This window comes from Periplaneta americana, chromosome 12 (assembly GCF_040183065.1).
Source record: "Periplaneta americana isolate PAMFEO1 chromosome 12, P.americana_PAMFEO1_priV1, whole genome shotgun sequence".
In the NCBI taxonomy this organism is placed as follows: Eukaryota; Metazoa; Arthropoda; class Insecta; order Blattodea; family Blattidae; genus Periplaneta; species Periplaneta americana.
Window position 1 is genome coordinate 10,290,949 of NC_091128.1, and position 25,969 is coordinate 10,316,917.

General features: G+C 35.3%; 1 protein-coding gene across 8 annotated transcripts in view; it reads left to right on the plus strand.

The window, feature by feature from the left end:
- Positions 1–25,969, plus strand: part of LOC138710161 (putative per-hexamer repeat protein 5) — a 281,887-nt gene that overhangs the window by 114,222 nt on the left and 141,696 nt on the right. For all 8 annotated transcript variants that reach the window (XM_069840801.1, XM_069840799.1, XM_069840796.1 and 5 more), the window contains one exon: positions 11,770–11,815. The gene's annotated coding sequence lies outside the window, so the exon portion shown is untranslated. The remainder of the gene's footprint in view (positions 1–11,769; positions 11,816–25,969) is intronic.

A 25,969-nucleotide genomic window follows, 5' to 3' on the forward strand; every position in this document is an offset into this window, starting at 1 on the left:
ATAGACAATACAAAAAGTTCATTACATCATGTGTCCGGAAATGCTTGGTTTCCGAGTTATGGCCTTCAAACCAGTGATATTCACCGGAACGTTCTTCTTCCCGCAGGTAGGTGCCGTGACAGAAGATATTAACAGAGTTAATTCCGAGGCGAAGGGTACATTGAGTGTTGTGTTTGGCGTTGAACTGTGCGACATGTACTCAAATCAGGAACTAGCAGAACTGCACTTCATGTACGGTAAAGCGGACGGCAATGCTACGCTGGCTCGTCGTTTGTACCAAGAGAGGTACCCTGATCGATGGATAGGTAGTGGCCCAATTGCTTGGCCTCCACGCTCACCTGATTTCAACCCTATCGATTTCTACTTGTGAGGCGATTTAAAATCGTCTCCGGTGCGTGACATGGAATCTCTTCGGAATCGAATTGTGGCAGGTTGTGAGGAAATATGCAATACTCATAGAATTTGGAATCGTGTTAACAGCACCATGAGACATCGATGTGAGGCCTGTATTCAAGCAGGAGGTGGACATTTTGAACATCCGCTGTAAAGGCAACTACCTGCGGGAAGAAAACCGTTCTGGTGAATATCACTGTTTTAACGGCAATGCTGCGCTGGCTCGTCGTTTGTACCAGGAGAGGTACCGTGATCGATGGATAGGTAGAGTTGGCCCGATTGCTTGGCCTCCGCGCTCACCTGATTTCAACCCTATCGATTTCTACTTGTGAGGCGATTTAAAATCGTCTCCGGTGTCTGACATGGAATCCCTTCGGAATCGAATTGTGGCAGGTTGTGAGGAAATACGCAATACTCTTCGAATTTGGAATCGCGTTCACAGGGCCATGAGACATCGATGTGAGGCCTGTATGCAAGCAGGAGGTGGACATTTTGAACATCTGCTGTAAAAGCAACTACTTGCGGGAAGAAAACCTTTCCGGTGAATATCACTGTTTTGAAGGCTATAACTCGGAAACCAAGCATTTCCGGACACATGTTGTAATGAACTTTTTGTATTGTCTACATATGAGGAATACATACCTGAAATTATGCCCTGTATTTTTGAAACACTCTGTATATTGTACAGTTGGTGTTATTTCTAATTCGTCTGCAATGTCAGTGTTCTTATGTAATCTAGAAGACTGTAGCCAGCAGTTCTTCGTAGAAATCTCATTTCTGCATTCTGAATCGTTGGTCATCTTGGAGTCGAATAGCTGAAAACTGATTATGCCAGAATTGTATATGATTTAAGTCTTCTATGTCTTTGTACATTTGTCACTGAAAAGACTTGGTTAATGATTCTCAAAGATTTATTATAATTTTGGATTTTATTAGACATATCACATTCTTCAAGGTATCTTTACCTAAAGGTAATCTAAATATCTGAAGGAGTTGGTTGACCTGCTCCAGTATGAAATTATCGATGTACACCAGGTATGCTCATTCTCTGACTCCCGATTACTTTCTGTAATCGCGACCTTCCAATGTAGAGCGTGCTGTTCCTCGTTCGAAGCTTGACGGATGACTGCGGAAGGCAGTTCAAGTACTTAGTAAACATACGAACAGTGCGGGACAATGGCAAACGATCATTCCGTACAGTGTGAGAGGAAGACTATTTTTGTTGTGAAAACATAAAGTGTTTACTATATTGTAAGGTACTGTCAGGAATACTACTGAACAACATAAAACAGCATTATAGGGTCTGCCACCCAGAAAATGTCGAAGTGACAGGGAAGCTGTTTTCTGTAATATATATTCATATACCAACGTTATTGTTATCATTATTATTATTATTATTGTTATAATTATTATTATTTTTATTATTAGGCCTACTACTACTACTACTACTATTATTATTATTATTATTATTATTATTATTATTAGGCCTATTATTATTATTATTATTATTATTATTATTATTATTATTATTATTAGTGTAATGATTTTATTCCAGCAGAAATACATGTTTTGATAAAATAATTTTTCAGGGGTGCAACGTGCACTACAGCTTCAAGAATTGAAAGCATTTAATGAAAGGTCAAACATTGAAGAGAGTCGAACAATTCAGAGTCTGTGTTTAGGAGCAAATTATGTAGTATGTTGGGAATTAGTTAAGGCACTAAAACCCTTCACGGATGGTTAACTTTTAAAGAGATGTACGGTGCCTGAACAAAATATAGTTAATTATATCTCTGTAGCCTACTGGAACAGCTCAAATGTGAATTCACAGAACATAGATTTTGTGATTTTGAACGTATGGAGAGTGATATTAGTCTTTTTGTTAATCCTTTCATAGTAAATTTAGTACAGTTCGTGAGAGTGCAGTTCCAGGACGAGTTAATTGATTTACAAAGTAACGTAGAATTCTGAACTAAATTCAGAAATATGACTTGACAAGAATAGAATTATTTAAAAAATTAACAAAACGAAATATCCCAAGATGAGCTCATTCGCTGCCACTATGTTAGCTACCTTTGCCTGACATATGTGTGCGAACAGTAAAATTATTTTCGAGAATGAAGGTTGCTAAATCCAAACATAGATCCCGATTAACAGATGTGCATCTTTTGAAGCTTCGCATTGCAGTAAATTCGTTGGAAATAGATTTCCGATTACTTGCAGAAAAGAATGCACATGTTGAATAGACCGCAATGTGTGGTGGAATATGAAAATAACATTATCTATGATATAATAATAGCATAAATATATTAATTACTGTGTAATAAATAATGTAATAACTGAATATTACAGTGTATACTCTTTTCATTTTCAAATTCAGTTTATTATCCGTATTTGTAAGAGTGTAAGAACTATGCCACTGGCGGTGCTGCAATGTACAGTACATGCAATGTAGTTGCGGAGCCCAGTCCCTACACTGTGTGTGTTATACAGTACAGTATCATCCGTGTAATCGGCGCTTTAACAATTATGAGCATACCTGATGTACACCTTACATCTCACGGGGTGTTGATTCTTAAAAGACTTTTTTTCTTGTTGAAATTTCTAAATTTTAAGTTTTTGTCATAAGATTTATTTGGTGAATAGAGTATTGCAATTGATCTTCGGTGTTGTCAAAAAGGTCTTGATGATTAGCATATAACAGAGTATCTAGAGCAGGCCTGCATACTAATAACTGATTTGATACAATGCAGATCTCCCCTTAAGTCTCCACTCCACCTTCCCCGGCTGAGACGAGTACACAGGAAAGTAAGCATTGTTCAATGACGGATTGTATAAGGCTTCTTTGAACTTCGACTTTCACTGGTCGCCTGAAATCCATCTCTGATGCACAGTGCCCACTGTGCGTTTGTTTATAAGGCAGTGTAAGCGGAAAGCACATGGGCGGAGGTTTCTGAGTTACTTTTCACTTCTCTTTTGTGCCCAGGGCTGATACAGAGTGTTATTTTCTTGCAGTATCATAGATTCATGTACCGTCAAACGCCAATGTCGAATGATTGAACTGATATATATATATATATATATATACTGTATATATATACTAGTGGTGACAGAGAGCAGCTTTGTGGGATACCACAATAATTATAAGGTTTTTTCTTACGTAAATATGTAAAGCTACTCTATAAGAAAAGAACGCGGATTGATTATGACCGGTTCGTATAGTCTGGGTCATATTTACTCTGCCCGTGTCATGCTTATGAGTGCTCAAGACAGAGAAAACGAACCATCTATACTGCATAACAATGCAGAGATATTAAACTAAGAGGAATACGTATGAATTTATCTAAATTAATAAATATATATAACATTTTCATAACAAAAATAAAATAAGATTATATACTTAATTTCAGAATGATTGAATTAATTTGAATTTTTGTATGATGTAACTATGATTGTTGGTCTCTCGCACCTTCCACTTAACTCGCCAGCTGCTGGGGGCGCTCGAGTTGGCTAGGGACTCCGCGGACAGCAATGTAGTTGTTCCAAAACTGTGTACCAGTGTAGTAGTGCGTTGCGTGTTTACTGTCGTTTGCAGAGGGATACTTTCAGTGATGCATAATATTTTTCTAAACCTCCATAAACCTGTTGCAGCCATGAAGCTCTGCTGGGAATTCAACAGGTATGTCCAGTACTTCAATGACCACATGTAGTCTACTGTGTAACTCACCTTCTCCACTCTGCGCCGTCATAGAACTTTATTCTTTGAGTATACTCCGTTCCATAATGTCTGACAGTAGACGTAAAAGTTACCGGCAGAGGTGGAGAGAAGTATAACTGCTATTCAACCAATGGCATAGATCTCATTCCATTGGTTGTGTAACAATATACGTCTCTTCTGCTCTGTTGGCAATGTTTACTTCTCCTTTCAGACATTATGGAAGAAAGTATAGACGCAATGCATCATTCTGTCGTGTAATACAAAAGGCATAGACTCCATTCCCAACTTTAATTCGTTAGCAGCATCGCAAAATGAATGGTTGTGGTGCATGTGTGTGTTTATATGTCAATTTATAACTTTAGAATGGAACACCATTACATCCTAGTTAACACTCTTATTTAAGTGTGTCCATATGCTTTCAGTATGTTTTGTCACTATGCTAAGTTTTACTTATTGTTAGATTAACATAGTACAAAAAATCAAAGCAACTTTTTCAGTCTAAGAATATTGCAACAAATTATTATTAATGATCCATTCAATGTGATGTTGAGGCACGTAGGTTAGGCTAATTTTGATTAATATTCGCAGCGTCTGTCGACAGAAAACTTGCTGTAATTTGTCGAGGGTATAAACACACCATAAGCTTGGGTTTCCATTATCAGCTATAGTAGTTGTAGTTGTTGTTACTTAGGCAACTGTCCGAAGACAGGTCTGAACACCAATCAGGAATCACTCAAGAGGAAACTAAGCCGGGAGATAATGGGGTAGGTATATAAACTATAGGAGGGTCAATAATGTAATTTTTTACATTTTCCTTTTAATACCAGCAATACTAATTTTGCCTCTGATTGAGGTTCTGGCTGATAGGCTATGTACGTCTATTAACAGGCAGTACATCTCACTTGACGATTTCTGTCAGAGAAAAAAAAATTGTTTGTATGCATCTGAAGTCTGATTAGTGTACTTGCAGCTAATCCGTGATGTATGTAATGAAGGGGAAAGGAAACTAGTCATCCTACCCCATTATCTCCTGGTCTAGTTGCCTCATAAGTGGTGTCTTGCTGGTATCACTTGTGAGGTTCAGACCTCTCTTCGGAAAATTGACTAAACAACAACAATAATAATTTTAGGGCGAGTAGGTATCCAGGTCAATTAATTTTAGCTAAACTAGCGTAGAGATAGTTCCAATCGTACTCCGTTAATAAACCTTTAGGGCCATATTCATAGACATTCTTAGCGCGGGCTTCTGGTGAATGATGAGCGAACTAACGTTTTTCGAATTCACAAACCAGTGTTAGCGATATGATATATGAATCCTGTACAAGTAACCAGTCTATAGCCGGGGCTAGTTTAGTACCCTCGTAGCGCGGGCTAGCGAAATGTCTATGAATAGCACCCCTATTGTTTTACAGCTGCTTCTTCAGTCATACTAACATAACTTGGCGTGACATTAGGAAAGTTTCACGCCAGTGTACACTGGATTTTTTTAAAGTTATGTTTTGTTAGGTTACAGCTTTGATTAAATTAGATTAGATTAGATTAAGTTTTGTTAGTTTAGGTTTTTCTGAATTATTGCGTATCACGTTAAGGTGCGATTGTATATACATTCTTGGCTTCTACTCGAGTCATAGCATGGCGGAAACATAGTAAAGGTGTGGGATTGCGCATGCTGTTGCGATAGCGGCTGAGGCATGTGTCGTCATATTCACTGCAGACGGCGATCGCAGCTCATTGCGTTGAGTACATTTTCTTTAATATATGCTACCTAACTAGACATTAATTACAATACATAATGAGTCATTGTTGAGTGTACGGTTGCAGTAATCATTATAGAAAAAACAGAGGCAGTAATATTAAATATTTTTCATTCCCGAAAGATAAACATCTTCGTGAAAAATGGAAGAATTGTTGCAAACGCCAAGACCCTCTATCAAAATCAGACGCTCCACATTTATTGAAATTACACAGGAATCACTTTCTAGACCATGGTTTAAATTTGAACGGATTGAACATTTCATCAGAACCCATTCATGAACTTTAGGTGCATCCTCGTCCTCTCATACAAAATCAGCTTACAAATTAATTCCTTTACACTTAAGTGTCCGTGGTACCCAAAGACAAAAAGCTAGTTTGGAAGCACAACTATTTTCCAAGAGGGTAGCAAGTGCTTTGAAATGGTGTGGTGAAAACGAGCTGTTGAAATGAAATGAATGGAAAGAAACTTCAAAGGCAATAGAATTAGCTAATGATTGGTTTGATTTATTTAATACCATTTCTAAATTCGGTACCCACCGTGGGCTGCATAGTTACGGAATAAACCTTCAAGATCATAATATTATACTCTCAAGAATGAATGACTTCATGACCACACTTAAAGTAGGAGAAGCAAACAGGAAATTACCTTAGCAGGAGGGGATTCTAATAAATAATAAATAATTAACAGGATTGTATGAGGCAATGAAGTGAAAGTACAAAATTGAATACATCATCACAAGAAAATTTAACAAAGACCTGGTAGAAAACTTTTTTTTTTTTTCGGAAATTAGAAGCATGGATAGAACAAACGATCATCCTTCTGCTTTAGATTTTAAACATAGACTGAAGTGATGCATATTAAGTCGAAATCCATTATCTCAATTTTGTGAGAACAAAAACACCTCCGATTTGCTTTCGGAAGAAGAGGCATTAATAGTGGGTCCTAGTACAAGCCAATCAGAAGTCAATGATAATATGCAGAAAGAACTGTGTGCAACGGCAGAATTTCTTAAAGCCATTCTGAAACCGGTTAAATTTACCACGATGGAGATCCTGAAGAAAATATAGGCCTCCCAGAAAAAAAATATATGAAATCTCTGCAAGACAGCTGATATCAGGAAGGATTAAAATATATTGCAGGATATAATACCCGAATCTTGGAATTCCCACAAAATTGTCAACTTCTGGTAATCAAAAAGACTGGATTACTACAATGTCACGTGGAAACTTAATTCTCCCTTCTAAGGATTTACAATTGGTTGCCATGCTTGTTGACAGTATATTCTCAGATGTGCACGGAGATTCCGTTTCTCATGAGAAATTTATAATAAAAAGACTGTAAATTTAGTTAATTCTGCCATGAAAAACGAAGCACAAATCAGTTCTCCTCTTCCACTAGAAGTAATTACGACATTGGTTACAACAAGAACATTTATTAGAATTAAATAAATTAATAAAACAATAAAAATGTCTGGAATTTCAAAGAGCAATATTATAAAGAAAATGAAAAAGATTGCATAAGAATATGTATTTACTTAACAGAGTAGGATTTAGAATAGTGAAATTATATTATGTCCTGAGTGGAGTAGTAAGGTAAATAATCTAGTAGACTATAATATATTATGTCTCCAATAGCCTAAATATATAAAAATATTTGTTTACTATATAATGATAAATTATTTCAAGAAACGCATATACATATACGTTAATGAAGGTTCAAAAGTATTTGAATTCAATATGTTATAAATAACTGTATAGATCTAAGTATGTATATATTTATTGCACAGTGTATTGTAATTATTATAAAAGCATGTGTGTATATTACAGAAGCAATTATTAATGAGACACTGCCATATCACATTGTTTCTTGAAACTTGGTTTAATATGTAATAGATCATAATTTTATTACGTTATCATTTCAAGTAGTCTATATTGTACTTGAATTCATGTGTAAAATAATGTCTGTGTTATATGGGCCTAATTTTGTGCATATTTGTAGCATAATGTATTATAATTATTATAAAAGTACGTGTATACTACAGAAGGCAATTATTAACTTTGCACTACCATATTACATTATTTCTTGACTCATGAATTTAATTTATTGTTCACTATTTTATAATGTTATCACTTCAAGGTAGACCCTATTATATATACTGTAAATATTTACTGAATACACAAACAATGAGTTTTATTTATTCATTTAAATCTATGGACGCAGATCTAACCGCCAACAATCTGTTATGTTGACTGTGTCATTCGAGTGCGGCCTGCAGTGAAGGTGACGTCATGCGCAGACTGAACGAAAACACGCACAGCTTGTCCCACACCTCTACTGTGTTTCCACCATGAGTCATACCTATTATAAAAAAGTTCCGATGCCAATTTCACACTGAAAATGAGGGTCGGAAGTTGCTATGAAAGTAGAGGCTGACGGAGAAGTGAAGCAATTTCAGACAGGTTAAGTTAGGTTAGCTTAAGCTTTTCGCATGCTTTGAATTTACGAATCTGCGACGGGCCAGGTTACTTTAGACTTCTGATGCCCGTGTGCACCATTCTCGATTAAAATTTGACCATGGTTAAGTCGGCACTTGACCATCTTCAAAGCCAATTTGCGGAGTATCAATCTCGATCAAAGTTAAACAAGCTAGTTGATGATTATCAAATTTGATCACGGGTGTGGGACCGATTATCTTGAATTGAACATGGTCAATCGAGAAAACCAAAATGGCGGCACGATTTGACGTGCTTCATGGAATTGAAGATGAAATGATGTATCTTGAAAACGCAAATCACTGCGGAAATAATAGAATTGGTGTTATTGTAGAAAGAGTAAGTTTATAGATGAATAATAAAAATGTTTTTTTTTTCTCAAAATAGACTAATGTTTTATATATGTTTCTGCTTTGGAAGATCGGGACTTTACTTGAGGACAAAATATTATTTAGGCCTAATTGTCCAATATTGTTAACATAATAATAAAGTAGTTATTCTATGCCGGCAATAATATAGCAAAACTAAATGATCATTTTGTAGAATTCGAGATTATCACTTATTAGCTATATATAGATTTGCCGTTTGAAACAATTAGAACCTACATGACGTTTTGGACAATTAGGCTATTTACGCTTGAATTAAGAGAAATTATACGGATACCTTCCTTTCCCTCTTACTCCAGAATTCCAACCTTGTGCACACAAAATAAATTGGCACTAAAAACTTCCTTTTCGTATGCATGATGATGCGTATTCGACATACACAGACGAATTGCTTTTTTTTTTTTTAAATAATTGTCAGTGAGGTATCCGTATACTGAAATTTTCCCAAATAAATTATTGGCACCGAAATGTGTCTTTTCGTAAGCAAGATGATGAGCATTTGACAAACACATACAAATCTGCTCTTTTTCGTAGCCTATTTCAAAATAATTGTCAGTGAGGTATCCGTATACTGAAATTTTCCCAAATAAATTATTGGCACTGAAATGAGTCTTTTCGTAAGCAAGATGATGAGCATTTGACAAACACATACAAATCTGCTCTTTTTAGTAGCCTATTTCAAAATAATTGTCAGTGAGGTATCCGTATACTGAAATTTTCCCAAATAAATTATTGGCACTGATATGTGTCTTTTCGTAAGCAAGATGAGAATTCAACAAACACAAATCTGCTCTTTTTAGTAGCCTATTTCAAAATAATTGTCAGTGAGGTATCCGTATACTGAAATTTTCCCAATTATTATCAATAATATGAAATAACCACTGTGTAAATTACGTTACAAATTATGTGGAATTATGTAAACACGTATAACTCGTGTGAATTGTGAGGTTAAATCCAACCAGGTAGCCTGCTTTTCTCTTAGAGAACTTCCGTCAGTACTTTTATTCTGTAATATGGATGCATAATTGCTGACGAGTTCTAAAGGAATTCCCACTTCGAACTGTGAGAAGTTCGGTGCTCTTTTCTTTTTTTCTTCCATGATTATTGAAACTTGTTATTTGAAAACTGCGAGGATGTGTGAAAGCAGTCCGACAAACAAAAACGAAGCGATAATTGACAGAGTGCGTTCGTTCGCTGTTTTATACGCGGTAACCTATCGCTCAGATGATTTTTCTCAAGCGAGCGTACCGCCAGCTGACGGTACTGAGTTGATCGAGGGAAAATGTCGGTGCACCGCATCTGTAATTTGATCATTGTCAAGAATTAACCATGTTTCCGTGATTGCTGATCAACGGGCTAGATGATCGAGAATGGTGCACACGGCCATGAATGTCTTGCATGTCGCATGATGAACAGAACTTCATAATTCCTAGAAACAAAATTTTACAGGGAAGCAAAAAACTATCTAGATAACGAGGTTTTTACGCATTCTTAACGAAACACTGATATGTTGCAATAAAATCAGTCTTCTTGATGATGAGGTATATGATTTTCTATTGTTGTTTCACTTTGAGCCATAAATGGAATTAGGCTACGTTATGTTGTTTCTTAACTTCCCAACCAAAAATGGACTTACGAGGTTTTGAAAGGAAAATTGGTGGCAACATTATTTTACTGCTAATAACTCTAAACACAATTCTCTTCTTTATTAACATTATATTTATTGAAAATCATATAATAATGTAATAAGTAAAAACAAATTCTAACATCTATATAGACAAAAAAAAACATGAAATATGAAACAAAAAAAAGCTGAAGTTTAAAGCGGTAATAATTAATTGCACTCTGCCTAGTTATGAGAACCAGATAGTGGACTTTTCCCGTATCCTATTTTTCCCCAGCTCCTTACACGCCATTCTCCAATGCAGAGAGTGTGTTAAGAAATATGGTATTACAAACATGAACCCTTTTATCATTAATTAAAAAATGATAATGCAACGTGTATTATCTATGGCGTATTTCTGTTGTAGTATCTCTGGACATCCTCTGGCTTTATTCGTCGTAGAGTGGAAATATTTAAAATTTTGGCTTCACTTATCGTTTTCCACTGTCTTTGTTACATTTCCACTTACCAGGTTCCTTTTTACTGTACCCCTACTCGCTCCTTGTTAATGCTCCTCTTCCACGTTGCTTTATCTATTTTCCACCAGCCAGTTTTCTCTGGGATGTTACTACTTCATATTTTTGCGTCTTATGGTGTTTGAAACTACGGTATAAGAGTATAATCAATTGGAGATATAAAACAGTAATAACTACTTGACCATTAAAGCTACCCATTTTTAATACGTAATATGTATAATTTTGAAATACAAACCTCATCAGAATCATTTTCTGAGGAAATGCCATTGTCGTTTTCACCAGGTACGTATGTTTTATCTTTCACGCCATCGTCACTGTCAAACTCATGATTTCCAAGTCATGTTCAGTCAATTTGCAATTCAATACAACTAAATGAGTTGTTCATAGCAGAAGCGGTGTAAGTCAAAAATGGGTAATGAGGGTTAAAGTAAACATTCTGTAAAATACAGAGTAAAGTAGCAATTAATAAACAATAATTTATTTAAACTATTAGTAGTCAGTGGACAGCAAGAAGGACATATCAATTGCTACTTTGCGCTGTATTTTACAGAATTTTTTCTTTAAACCTCATTAACAAATTTTGACTTACTGTACACCACTTTTGCTCTGAACGGCTCAAATATTAAAATATAAACAATGAGCGATTCGTGATGTTGAGCACGCTGTCTACGTGTGTGCAAGTTGGCGTAATTTCGGCGACATGGGGTAGCTGATAATAATAATTGCGTCATTACACCAAAAAATGCGTTATAGCTCGGATAACAAAGCATTAGAAACATAATAATAATAATAATAATAATAATAATAATAATGGTGGTGGTGGTGACAGTGGTAGTATATTGCCATATAAGATTAATGTGAGATGTTTTGTTTTGTTTTTTGCAGGTAAGCGTCCCCTTCACGAGCCAGCTCTGTCGACGTCGACTGTAAGGTAAGTTTTTTTAAGTATTGACTGGGTACGTTCCTGTGGGAAATCTGTTTAGAGATGAATGTCTTTCAACGAGTACAATAAACATAGTAATTGAAAAAAGTATTTCGAAATACTCTATTATCACGGGATGTATAATTCTTCCTTTCCGATGGAAGAAACTACGAACTGTATGAGAAAAGTTTTGACATATCACTTGATTACCGTAACACGTAACATTCAGAAAAACAGCGTCTTAGAACTTACCATACTATTATTATATAGAACGACGTATCTCGTAAATCGAGCCGCAATCTGTCTGTTGCAGTACTTCAAAAAATCCTTTTCTGCATTTTTGTAGTCAACAGTGTTTATATTCTGGTATTAAAATTCGTATGAAATTTCCGCATTCAGTTATGACTGAAACTACCATCTGAGAGATATTGAAATACAGCCGTAAAATCGTCTGGATAACCTTTTTATCTGGTTAGTTGGTCTGTAATCATTAAAGTGATTGCAATGATCACAATATATAGTGATAGTGAAATTTTTTGATCAGTGAAAAGTTTATAGTGTCAGTGAAATGTGTTCTACTCGTATAGCGTCAGTGAAGTGTGCCATAGTGCCAGTGCAGTGAGTGAGATGAGAGTGAAGTGAAAGTAGTGAAAGAGTATCAGTGCCAAAGAGAAGAATGGAGCGTGCGAAATGGACAGACAGAAGAAGAAGTGAAGCTATGTTGGAAAGAGTAAGTGAAGAGAGAATAATGCTGAAACTTGTCAGGAAGAGAAATGAAAGGAATTGGTTGGGTCACTGGCTGAGAAGAAACTGCCTACTGAAGGATACACTGGAAGGAATTGTGAACAGGAGAAGAGTTCGGAGAAGAAGAAGCTATCAGGTGATAGACGACATCAAGATAATATGCATCATGTGCGGGGACTAAGAGGAAGGCAGGGTGTAGGAAAGATTAGAGACAGTTGGGTTTGCAGAAAATGATGAATTAATAAATAATTGAATGAATATATATTGTAATGTATGTATGTATGTATGTATGTATGTATGTATGTATGTATGTATGTATGTATGTATGTATGTATGTATGTAGGCTATGTATGTATGTATGTATGTATGCATGTATGCACATGTATGTATGTTTGTATGCGCATGTATGCACATGTATGTATGTGTGTATGTATGTATGTATGTATGTATGTAGGCTATGTATGTATGTATGTATGTATGCATGTATGCACATGTATGTATGTTTGTATGCGCATGTATGCACATGTATGTATGTGTGTATGTATGTATGTATGTATGTATGTATGTATGTATGTATGTGTGTGTGTCTATGTAAGTTGTAATGGCAAATTACTTTTACTTTAAGTAATTAGTTACTTTAAAATATTACTATTATTATTATTATTATTATTATTATTATTATTATTATTATTATTATTATTATTATTACTAAATATTTGGGCAACTACTAAATATACATAGGCCAAATAGAAATGATCGGGACGAAATTCAAATACAAACTGCTGAGCCATTTATACCGGAACTCACACTTTCTGAAGTCGAAAATGCGATAGAAAATCTGAAAAAGTACAAGTCTCCAGGAATTGATCAAATTCCAGCGGAATTAATATAAGAGGGTGGAAGGGCATTATCTAGCGAAATTTATAAACTTGTACTTGCAATTTGGGAAAAGGAAATTGTACCAGAACAATGGAAGGAGCCCATAATCGTACCTATTTTTAAGAAGGGGGACAAGACTAACTGTAGTAACTTTCGAGGAATATCACTTTTGTTGACGTCGTACAAAATTTTGTCGAATATCCTACTGAGAAGATTAACTCCATATGTAGATGAAATTATTGGGGATCATCAGTGTGGTTTTAGGCGTAATAGATCGACTATTGATCAGATTTTTTGTATTCGACAGATATTGGAGAAGAAATGGGAGTATAAGGGTACAGTACATCAGTTATTCATAGATTTCAAAAAGGCGTATGACTGGGTTAAGAGAGAAGTTTTATATAATATTCTTATTGAATTTGGTATTCCCAAGAAACTAGTTCGATTGATTAAAATGTGTCTTAGTGAAACTTACAGCAGAGTACATATAGGCCAATTTCTATCTGGTGCTTTTCCAATTCACTGCGGGCTAAAGCAGGGAGATGCACTATCACCTTTACTTTTTAACTTCGCTCTAGAATATGCCATTAGGAAAGTTGAGGATAACACAGAGGGTTTGGAATTGAATGGGTTACATCAGCTTCTTGTCTATGCGGATGATGTGAATATGTTAGGAGAAAAACCATAAACGATTAGGGGAAACGCGGAAATTCTAGTTGAAGCAAGTAAAGCGATAGGGTTGGAAGTAAATCCCGAAAAGACTAAGTATATGATTATGTCTCGTGACGGGAATATTGTACGAAATGGAAATATAAAAATTGGAGATGTATCCTTCGAAGAGGTGGAAAAATTCAAATATCTTGGACCAACAGTAACAAACATAAATGACACTCGGGATGTAATTAAACGGAGAATAAATTTGGGAAATGCCTGTTATTATTCGGTTGAGAAGCTTTTGTCATCTACTCTTCTGTCAAAAAATCTGAAAGTTAGAATTTATAAAACAGTTATATTATCGGTTGCTCTGTATGGTTGTGAAACTTGGACTCTCACTTTGAGAGAGGAACAGAGATTAAGGGTGTTTGAGAATAAGGTTCTTAGGAAAATATTTGGGGCTAAGAGGGATGAAGTTACAGGAGAATGGAGAAAGTTACACAGCACAGAGCTGCACGCATTGTATACTTCACCTGACATAAATAAGACCATAAAATCCAGACGTTTGAGATGGGCAGGACATGTAGCACGTATGGGCGAATCCAGAAATGCATATAGAGTGTTAGTTGGGAGGCCGGAGGGAAAAAGACCTTTGGGGAGGCCGAGACGTAGATGGGAGGATAATATTAAAATGGATTTGAGGGAGGTAGGATATGATGGTAGAGACTGGATTAATCTTGCTAAGGATAGGGACCAATGGCGGGCTTATGTGAGGGCGGCAATGAACTTCCGGGTTCCATAAAAGCCAGAAAGTAAGTAAGTATTATTATCAAATGTAATTATTCTGTGTAACTATGTCTTCAGTGCCATCGCGTGTTTGCCCATTTGCAGTTCTAATAAACACATGCAAATAAACAGTGCACTGACTACGAAGATACAGCCGTTCAGCCATCATTCTAAGTGACGCCTACATTTAATATTAAATGACAGTGACTTGACCACACCATCACTTTGTGATGTTGTTGATGATGTTGATGATATTGATGATGATGATGATGATGATGATATGGGAACACATGCAGACAATACAGATGAGTAGGAATACTAATATTACATCTATTTTGTGATTAATTTACTCAACTGGCCCATGTGTGTTGCGAATAAGATTTTTATATTAGAGACGGTCTTTCGTTGTCTGCAGAAATTTCCCATATAGGGTAAATATAATAATTTCTTTGGATAAAAATAACTTTCAGTGTCTTTGTAAGAATGGAGAGAAATATTTCAAGTTGACAGTAAAGATTGAATTGATATTTGCAGATTAGCACATTTTGCAGTATAATAATTAATTCTGCTTCTAGTACATTAACTAGCCTACCGTATTTATTGAAGTTTACCCATTAATATATACATGTATAGCTCAAAAGATGAATAATTTTGTAGGTTTGTATGCTATGTAGGACTAGTGTATATTTTTTGTAGAGCCACCAACGTAGCTCAGTCGGCAGACTCGGTAGCCTGGTGATCTGGAGCTGCGCTAGGGCTTGGGTTAGATTCCCGTTTGGGCTCATTACCTGATTGGGTTTTTTCCGAGGTATTACCCAATCATAATGCAAATACCAGGTAATCTACGGCGAATCCTCGGCTCACTTCATCTTGCCAAAAAAAATTGCAATCTTGTGAAATCTTGACTTGTTTCTCATCTTAAAGCTCAAATGCTAAAGTAAGTTATATGGAATTCAATAAGTGAAAAGACATGAAATTAAAAATATGCAGATCCGACCGATGCTTGAAGCCTGTAGTATGGTTTCCTCTGAGAGGGAAGTAAGGCTGGGACGTCCGTGCAGAAGATTTCCGACATGTAAAAAAATCTGTACCTGTTAGATTAGGCCTACTTTGTGCATATACATTGAAATTGGACACTGAATAGCCTCTGCAATAGAGAAGGTCGCTGTAATGCAGTCATTACCAACTGGTCGAGTTGTGACGTCGGAGTACGCTTTTCCTCTCGGAGAAGGGGCCCGGAGAAATAGTCAGAGTCGATCTCGGAGCTGTGGCGGATCGTGGATTGTCAGAGCTACTAGCTCTGGTTGAATGTATAGGTCTAATAGTGTAATGAAGAGAATGAGTAATATAGGCTACTGAAAGGATCTGTTATACATACCAGTAATACAAAGAAATGCAAAAATGAAAAAGTATTAGGTACAAAATTATAGTTATTATACACAATAGAAAAATACAGTAGTAGTGGTGGTAGTAGTAGTAACAATAATAGCGTAATAATGATACTAATTATATTTACATATTTTCATATTATATACGGTATGCAAGGAATATCATACTTAAACGGGCAGTGTCTTTTGTCTCATTTTTTAAAATTCCCATTCATTTATGAAGCAACTACAAATATGTAGAATCTACATTGTAGACCTACCAGTTCATGCCAAACATAGATTAGTCTACACATTTCATTGTACAGTACCTGTATTACCTAACCTTACTATTTCATCTTTCGATATGAAGTAAAAAATGACATTTCATCTGAAATTAAAACAATATTTCTCTATCGCACGTAAATTACTCACTTTCAACTTTACACCAGAAAATATAAATTCATTTGGGGCAGAAGAGTACTGCCATTTTTCTGTCATTTGTCTTAAGCACGTTGTAGACAACTGTAGTACTCCATACATTTATAAACATTAGGACTTAAAAACTTCCTTAGGGCCACAGTTTTAGTTCCTTTGGGTATCACATTCCTTTCTTGCTACGATCCAGTAAATCCACATGAATTTTCACAATCTTTGCAGTAGATAAAAACATATCACATAAATTTTTAATTTGTCGCTATTTCCACCCGCAAGCTGAGAATCACGACTGTTTTCTCCTACAGATGACAATGAGGATGCTTTACTTTGAGCTGATATATCAACTTCACTTTGAACAGAAATAGTTATTTTGGGACACTCTGCAGAAATTTCAGGGTTGGTGGAATTACTTGCATTTTCATTTATATCTTCAACCTACAAAATAAAATATAAAATTATTTAAAGTTCTGTTATCTAGGTTATATCAGGTGACTTTCTACATAAGTCAAATATGCCTATCTACTAAATAACTGCATTTAGCTTGGGTTTACTCAAAGGGTTTTTAATAAAATGCCGCCCAGGACTATAGTTTAGTCTAAAAATAAATCCAAATGAACTTGGAGTAGCCTACATTAAATATATAAGAACTACAGACGTGGACAAATTATTAACAAAATTGACGATTTTTATGATAATTTTGTTTACAAAATTTGACTTTTCAATTTAGACGACAGTTGACAATTTTGCATATTTCTATCATTACAATAGATAGAAATATGCAAAAATATCAACTGTAGTTTAAATTGAAGAGTCAAATTTTGTAAAAATATATAATAAAATCTTCATATTTTGCTAATAATTTGTAAATATGCAAAAATGTCAACAATAGTTTAAATTGAAGAGTCAAATTTTCTAAAAATATATAATAAAAATCTTCAGTTTTCGTAATAATTTGGAAATATCCAAAATGTAAACTGTAGTCCAAATTGAAGAGTCAAAGTTTGTAAAAATATATAATAAAAATCTTCAGTTTTCCTAATAATTTGTAAATATGCAAAAATATCAAATGTAGTCCAAATTGAAGAGTCAAATTTTATAAAAAAAAATATACAATACAAATCTTCAATTTTGCTAATAATTTCGAAATACGCAAAAATGTCAACTGCAGTCTAAGCTAAAGAATCATATTTTGTAAAAATATGTAATAAAAATCTTCAATTTTGCTAATAATTTGTCCACGTCTGTATACCAAAATTATTTAAGTATAGTAGCGTGTACCTATCTCGTTCCTAAGACATTAATATATTATTATTATTATTATTATTATTATTATTATTATTATTCCATGTATGGTGGGTCCCTATCACCACGGCATGGCGCGTCCTCAGGTTGCGGATAGAGGAGACGGCCTCCAGATATGGAGGGTAGCTGCGAATATATTGAATAAGCAGTCGTGGACAGCCGATAAGGGGTGGTCCTCCAGCTTGGGGGTTGGGCGAAGGGCTAACAACCCATCACCGTAAAAAACAGCTTGTTACGAATTCCTACAGTAAGCCTCGGAATAGGACTGATTCTCTGGCACGACCACAGCAAAGGAATAAGGTTTTGAGATTTGGCACTTGGAACGTAACTAGTCTTTATAGAACAGGAGGGGTAACATTAGTAGCAAAAGAACTAGCTAGATATAGAATAGACTTTGTGGGAGTACAAGAGGTTAGGTTAGATGGGAATGGCATATCACAAATAGGAGATTACTTGTTGTATTATGGGGAAGGAAACAATAATCACCAATTAGGAACAGGATTCTTTGTACATAAAAGAATAAAATCAGCAGTAAAAAAGGTCGAATTTATCAGTGACAGGTTATCATATTTAGTACTTAAGGGTAGATGGTGCGACATCATAGTTATAAATGCTCACGCCCCTACAGAAGAGAAAGACGACTATATAAAGGATAGCTTCTATGAGGAATTGGAACATACTTTTGATCAGTTCCCTAGATATCATATGAAAATTTTATTGGGGGATTTCAACGCTAAAGTAGGACGGGAGGATATTTTTAGACCAACTATTGGAAAAGAGAGCCTACACGCAATTAGTAGTGACAATGGAGTTAGATTAGTCAACTTTGCCACATCGAAAAATTTAATTGTCAAAAGTACAACATTCCCCCATAAGGATATACATAAATATACTTGGACTTCTCCAGATGGATTGACACACAACCAAATAGATCACGTCTTGATAGATAAACGGAGACATACTAGTATAGTAGATATTCGAACTTTCAGAGGTGCAGACTGTAATTCTGACCATTATTTGGTGATTGGAGAATTAAGAGAAAGATTATCAGTAGCCAAGCGAGTAGAGCAACAAGTTAATATTACTAAATTCAATATTTTGAAATTAAAGGACGAGGAAGCTAAGCAAAATTATCAGGTCGAAATTTCGAATAGGTTTGTCACTTTAGAAAGTTCCGACGAAGTTGAGAAAGAATTAGATGTTAATAGCGTGTGGGAAAATATCAGAGATAGTATCAAAATTGCAGCTGAGCAGAGCATAGGTTATTATGAAACTAAGAAAAAGAAACCGTGGTTTGATGAAGATTGTTGCATGGTAGTAGAAAGAAGGAAACAGGCAAAATTGAAATTCTTACAGGATCCAGTTGAGGAGAAGAGAGATAATTATTTCAATGAAAGACGGGAAGCAAGTCGTACACTTAGGAATAAAAAGAGAGGTTACTTGAAGGAAAAACTGAATGAGGTAGAAACAAATAGTAAGAATAAAAACATTCGAGATTTATATAAGGGTATAAAGGAATTTAAGAACGGATATCAGTCAAGGGTAAACGTGATCAAGGATGAGAATGGTGACTTGCTTGCAGACTCTTCATCAATCCTAAACAGATGGAAAAACTATTTTGCGCAACTACTAAATGTACATAGGCCAAATAGAAATGATCGGGACGATATTGAAATACAAACTGCTGAGCCATTTATACCCGAACCCACGATTTCAGAAGTCGAAATTGCGATAGAAAATCTGAAAAAGTACAAGTCTCCAGGTATGGATCAAATTCCAGCAGAATTAATACAAGAGGGTGGAAGTGCATTATATAGCGAAATTTATAAACTTGTACTTGCTATTTGGGAAAAGGAAATTGTACCAGAACAATGGAAGGAGTCCATAATTGTACCTATTTTTAAAAAGGGGGACAAAACGAACTGTGGTAACTTTCGAGGAATATCACTTTTGTTGACGTCGTACAAAATTTTGTCCAATATTCTTTTGAGGAGATTAACTCCGTACGTAGATGAAATTATTGGGGATCATCAGTGCGGTTTTCGGCGTAATAGATCGACTATTGATCAGATTTTTTGTATTCGGCAGATAATGGAGAAAAAATGGGAGTATAAGGGTACAGTACATCAGTTATTCATAGATTTCAAAAAGGCATATGACTCGGTTAAGAGGGAAGTATTATATGATATTCTTATTGAATTTGGTATTCCCAAGAAACTAGTTCGATTAATTAAAATGTGTCTCAGTGAAACATACAGCAGAGTCCGTATAGGTCAGTTTCTATCTGATCCTTTTCCAATTCACTGCGGGCTAAAGCAGGGAGATGCACTGTCACCTTTACTTTTTAACTTCGCTTTAGAATATGCCATTAGGAAAGTTCAGGATAACAGGCAGGGTTTGGAATTGAACGGGCTACATCAGCTTCTTGTCTATGCAGATGACGTGAATATGTTAGGAGAAAATACACAAACGGTTAGGGAAAACACGGAAATTTTACTTGAAGCAAGTAAAGCGATCGGTTTGGAAGTAAATCCCGAAAAGACAAAGTATATGATTATGTCTCGTGACGGGAATATTGTACGAAATGGAAATATAAATATTGGAGATTTATCCTTCGAAGAGGTGGAAAAATTCAAATATCTTGGAGCAACAGTAACAAATGTAAATGACACTCGGGAGGAAATTAAACGCAGAATAAATATGGGAAATGCCTGTTATTATTCGGTTGAGAAGCTCTTATCATCCAGTCTGCTGTCCAAAAATCTGAAAGTTAGAATTTATAAAACAGTTATATTACCGGTTGTTCTATATGGCTGTGAAACTTGGACTCTCACTCTGAGAGAGGAACATAGGTTAAGGGTGTTTGAGAATAAGGTGCTTAGGAAAATATTTGGGGCTAAGCGGGATGAAGTTACAGGAGAATGGAGAAAGTTACACAACACAGAACTGCACGCATTGTATTCTTCACCTGACATAATTAGGAACTTGAAATCCAGACGTTTGAGATGGGCAGGGCATGTAGCACGTATGGGCGAATCCAGAAATGCATATAGAGTGTTAGTTGGGAGACCGGAGGGAAAAAGACCTTTAGGGAGGCCGAGACGTAGATGGGAGGATAATATTAAAATGGATTTGAGGGAGGTGGGGTATGATGATAGAGACTGGATTAATCTTGCACAGGATAGGGACCGCTGGCGGGCTTATGTGAGGGCGGCAATGAACCTTCGGGTTCCTTAAAAGCCATTTGTAAGTAAGTAAGTATTATTATTATTATTATTATTAGGTACTGTAAACGCTACATTAAACTGGTTTGCCATACACCACTGCTTCGGTAAGGTCTGGAGTTGCGCCACAGTCTAATATATGTCACGAAGCTCAATATTTACTAAATATGCAAACATAGATACATGGATATATATATATATATATATATATATATATATATATATATATATATATATATATATATATATATATATATATTTATCCATGATAGATATTTGCTCACCACCAGGATCGCTACTATCGCCTCATCACAGACCCTTTCGCCAGCAGACGATAAAATGTATTGTAGGGTACTTTCGATATCGTATTCTTTTGAAAAAATTATCACTTTCCTTCCACTATTGAAATGTGAAATACATAAGGTTTATATATTAATTTCATAAAGTATATATTATATTTTATAAACTCACCTTCCTGGATCTTTCGGAAGAAGGATAACTCTGACCTCTTTTTCTTACAATATTTAAAGTACCACAAACGTCTCCTTTTCCCATATTATTATTCAAATTATTGTATTTTTAGCCATTTACAGTTATTACAACCGATAACGAACATTTCACAGTTGACACAACTTTTCACAACAAAGCGAAATAAGGTATAGTCAATGCCTTTTCGATCTAGACCAGGCCGCAATGTTTGTTCGGGTTTTCTATTTCAGTGTATGGAGCTCAGTGAAATATTATATTATAAATTTATTGCGTATCATAGCTAAGTCTTATTTAGTGTAATGTGTCCATAAGTCCCGTTTACTTCTTGTTGCATAATATGTTGCAGAAATAATTACAAAACTGTGTTATTGTATTGTATTTATTAACATTCCATGGTATTCATACATCCTTACAGCTAGAATATGGAACAAGTCAAAAAACTTACTACTATTATAAAATCTTAATTTATAGTCACAGTCTAGATGAAATATATACAGACGAGATTTGCAATATAGTCTACTAGTAAAACACAAAGTTTTAGTATCAATTTCATGAAGTGTTATTGAATGTCATGAATTCACCTACAGAATAGAAGGCGTGAGAAATTAGGTGCTTCTTTAATTTGGCCCTAAATAATTTTATGCTTTGAGTTTCATTTTTTATATCGATAGGGAGGCTATTAAAAAGTTTTAATGCCATATAACGAACTCCTTTTTGATAGCACGATAGACTTGCCGAAGGAGTATGAAAGTAATTTTTTGACGTGTATTTATGCTATGAACTGTTGAATTAGTTATTTTAATGTGAAGAGAATTTTACGTGTTAACATAATCTGTTCGCATCAACATTTTAAGTTTAGAATGGAAGCTATTTTGAGGTTCAATAAAACGAATTTATATTGCGATTTTAATTTAGCACATCTAACTTCCTTAATTGTAGACAGAAAATTTACCATACCACTCCTATGAAATTAGTATACGTACGATTGTGTTACTTCGTCTCTTAGGTAGTAGATAAATACAATAATTCAGTACCTACTCAATTGTAGTATTAAAATACAGACAAATAGAATGTGACGGGTGTCATAAATGACATTATGTTTAATTATAATGTATATTTGTGAATATAGGAATATAAGTTAAATATAGTAAACATAACCTATAATATCCATATGACATGTAGTGGCAGGGCATTGGAGACCACTAAAATTAGACAGAAAGGGGCAACTGGTACAGTAAACATAACCTATAATTTCAAGATAACTAAATATTCGTGCGGTGCAATTGAAAATGATTGAATCGTGCATAAATGAATGTACAAGAATTTCACAATATTTAATCGAAATAAAGGCAGGTATTACACATACGAACAACGTAATTTTCACACAAAAAATAATATTACACCTTAACTAGCAAGAAATTATGTCTGAATTGTCCCCTAATCATTGTTTTAAATTTTATTAATGCAATTACACTACATTGAAGAGAAATATAGGTTACTCTTTATGCATTCCAATTAATTTATATGGTTGAAACGCCGCCCTTCGTGATCGGGTTAAGCGAGTCACATGGCCTGCCTTATGGCCTGTATTAGTTTCTTAATTTTGTTTCGGGTTTTAGTTGTCTTTTATAGATGTACTTTTCTTTGTATCTGAAGTGCAAATAGAACTTATACATCTCTGGCTTACTTTTTGCAGCCCTGTATGAATATTGATTCTAATGCAAGTGAAAAATTTAACTGAGTTCGGTAACTTAAAACCAATATTAAAATTCTCACAAAAATTTGCCGGAATTTGTCGGAATTCTCTTGTGGTTTCGCTTTCCTTCACACCACTTACGATAGTGCCCCGAGAAGAGGGCCTTAATGGTAACATCACAATCTAAATATAATGTATGTGAAATCTGTTGCCTACTTTAGTGGCTTTGATATTTATGATAGTTGATCTATCAAAGTTTCTACAGATTCTGTTCAATATTTGTTGTATCTCTTGTTGTGTGTGCCGCTTTGGTCACTACGCGAAGCTGTGCTGACATCTTTAATCTGGTTCTGGATAGTCTATATTCCGCTACAGCTGGGATGCAGTCTTTGAAGAAGCGAACATGGGTTTTCATACGTTTGTTTGAACTCCTTTTACTTTCACCGTATGCATAAAGAACACAATTCGTCGCGATTTTCTTTTCTTCACGTACCTGTATTGGAAGATACAAAAATAATAGAATAGTCATAGAAATTTCTAAGACCACAGTATTAGAACTAACCCTACATGTAAGTCTGAACAATGTTTACTTACGATTTCTTTATTGCTTACATTTTTATTGCCTGAAACAAGTACGTGTTGTGGACAAGATGGCTTCCCATATCCCAAAAAGAATTCAGCCTCTGATTTAACGTATTCCAGTACTGGTTTGGCACTCACATGGTGGCCAAAGTTGTATTCTTGGAATCGCATTTTCTCTATGAGTTCTCTTATGTTCAAGGCCTAAATTCATTTTTCATTTTCTTTTATTTCTGTTATTTTCATTTCTCTCTCTCACACTCCCCCCCTCTCTCTCTTTCGATTCCTTTCTCGTTTTTCAGGCGAGAGTTCAACTCCTCGTGAAAGACTTAATCCTGAAAACTGAAAGAGAGGATGCTTATGTGTTTCTACTTTATGCACACACATTCCATGATGCACAACACACGATGTTTCCTAATCACATACTAATTAAAACATACCTGTCGATCGCTGTTCGTAACATCGACACCTGTGGAGTAATTGTTAGCGTGTCTGGCCGCGAAACCAGGTGGCCCGGGTTCGATTTCCGATCGGGGTAAGTACCTGGTTGACGTTTTTCCGGCGTTTTCCCTCAACCCAATATGAGCAAATGCTGGGTAACTATCGGTGCTGGACCCCGAATCATTTCACCGGCATTATCATCGTCATCTCATTCAGACGCTAAATAACCTAAGATGTTAATAAAGCTAAAAAAAAACATAGCCTGTATCTGGGTTATGATCGGGATCATCTATAGAGTCGTTCGGGTACATATAAATAAAATTTCCAAATCACACCACGAGACTTTACTACTTAAGCAGAAGAACGTCAGTCCTTGGTACATCCATTACGCTGAATACCGAAGTTGTGTTACGCACTATAAATGAGTGAGTTAGAACATCTGTGCCACAAAGCAGCGGCAAGAAAACCATCTTTTAAATACTGACCAACAGAGGTCAGAAACAACTCAAAACATATTTTCTTGCACCAGTCAGGGTCACACGTAGCAGCACATAAATCAAATTACGCACAAAGGTGCGTTGGGGGAGTGTTGCACGTATTCATTCAAATAAGCGTTAAATTTGTGGATACGTGTAAATGCTCTGAAATATAAGCGTTTATTGTTTGTTATGTGTTATTATTCTCAATACAGATGCAGTGAGATACTGGAGGGCGGTTGGAGAAGCTCCGCATTAACACTGCTTTTCATTGTAACCTAAATGGATTGTTATAATGTTACTATGGAAACAATTTTCAAAATGAAATAAAGCAACTACACGTTTCCAATATTCGTTGCATAGATGTGTTCTTCATAGGAGTATATTTATTTCGCTGTTGCAATTTAAGTTTTAATAAAGTAAGAAGACTAATAATTAAGTAAACATAAATAAAAGCAATATCAAATAGACGTATATAATCCACCGCTTGCAAACACAATCCAGCAAATTACCAACACGCTCTGAAAAAAACAGACCGATGCTAGTTGTAGACCTATTTCTCTTACAGCTATATTGCTGTGTATAGAAGAGTGAGAAAATGATCTTTGTCATTACTTTACATTGTAATATTTTTCTACCTGATAGTTTGTTCTTAGTGCGAACAACAACTTCAACAGCAAATTTGTTTTTAGACTTCGCTTTCTGATTAGATTCACCTACCCGGAAATTTGTGAATCGCTTATGTAGATGTTGGTTGGGCATAAATTTCATAAGTATGAGTAGGTGGAGACGGGTTACGGTTTGATTCACAGTGATTTTCTCTCTAAAGAGAAATATATTCTTAACACCTCTGAATACAAGCCACTTTCTTGCGCACAACGAACTCAGGAATAAGTAACGCGTGTTCCTGATAAATGTTGTGATTCACTCATTTCGTTTCAACAAACTTTATCCATTCCGAATTTAATGTTTTTAGTATTAACCAAATATATAAATATTCTTAAATGAAATGTCTGTGATGAAAACCTAATTAATTTTGTAGCTCAAACCCATGAAATAAAATTGTTACTTTAATTGAACCTTAAATCTAC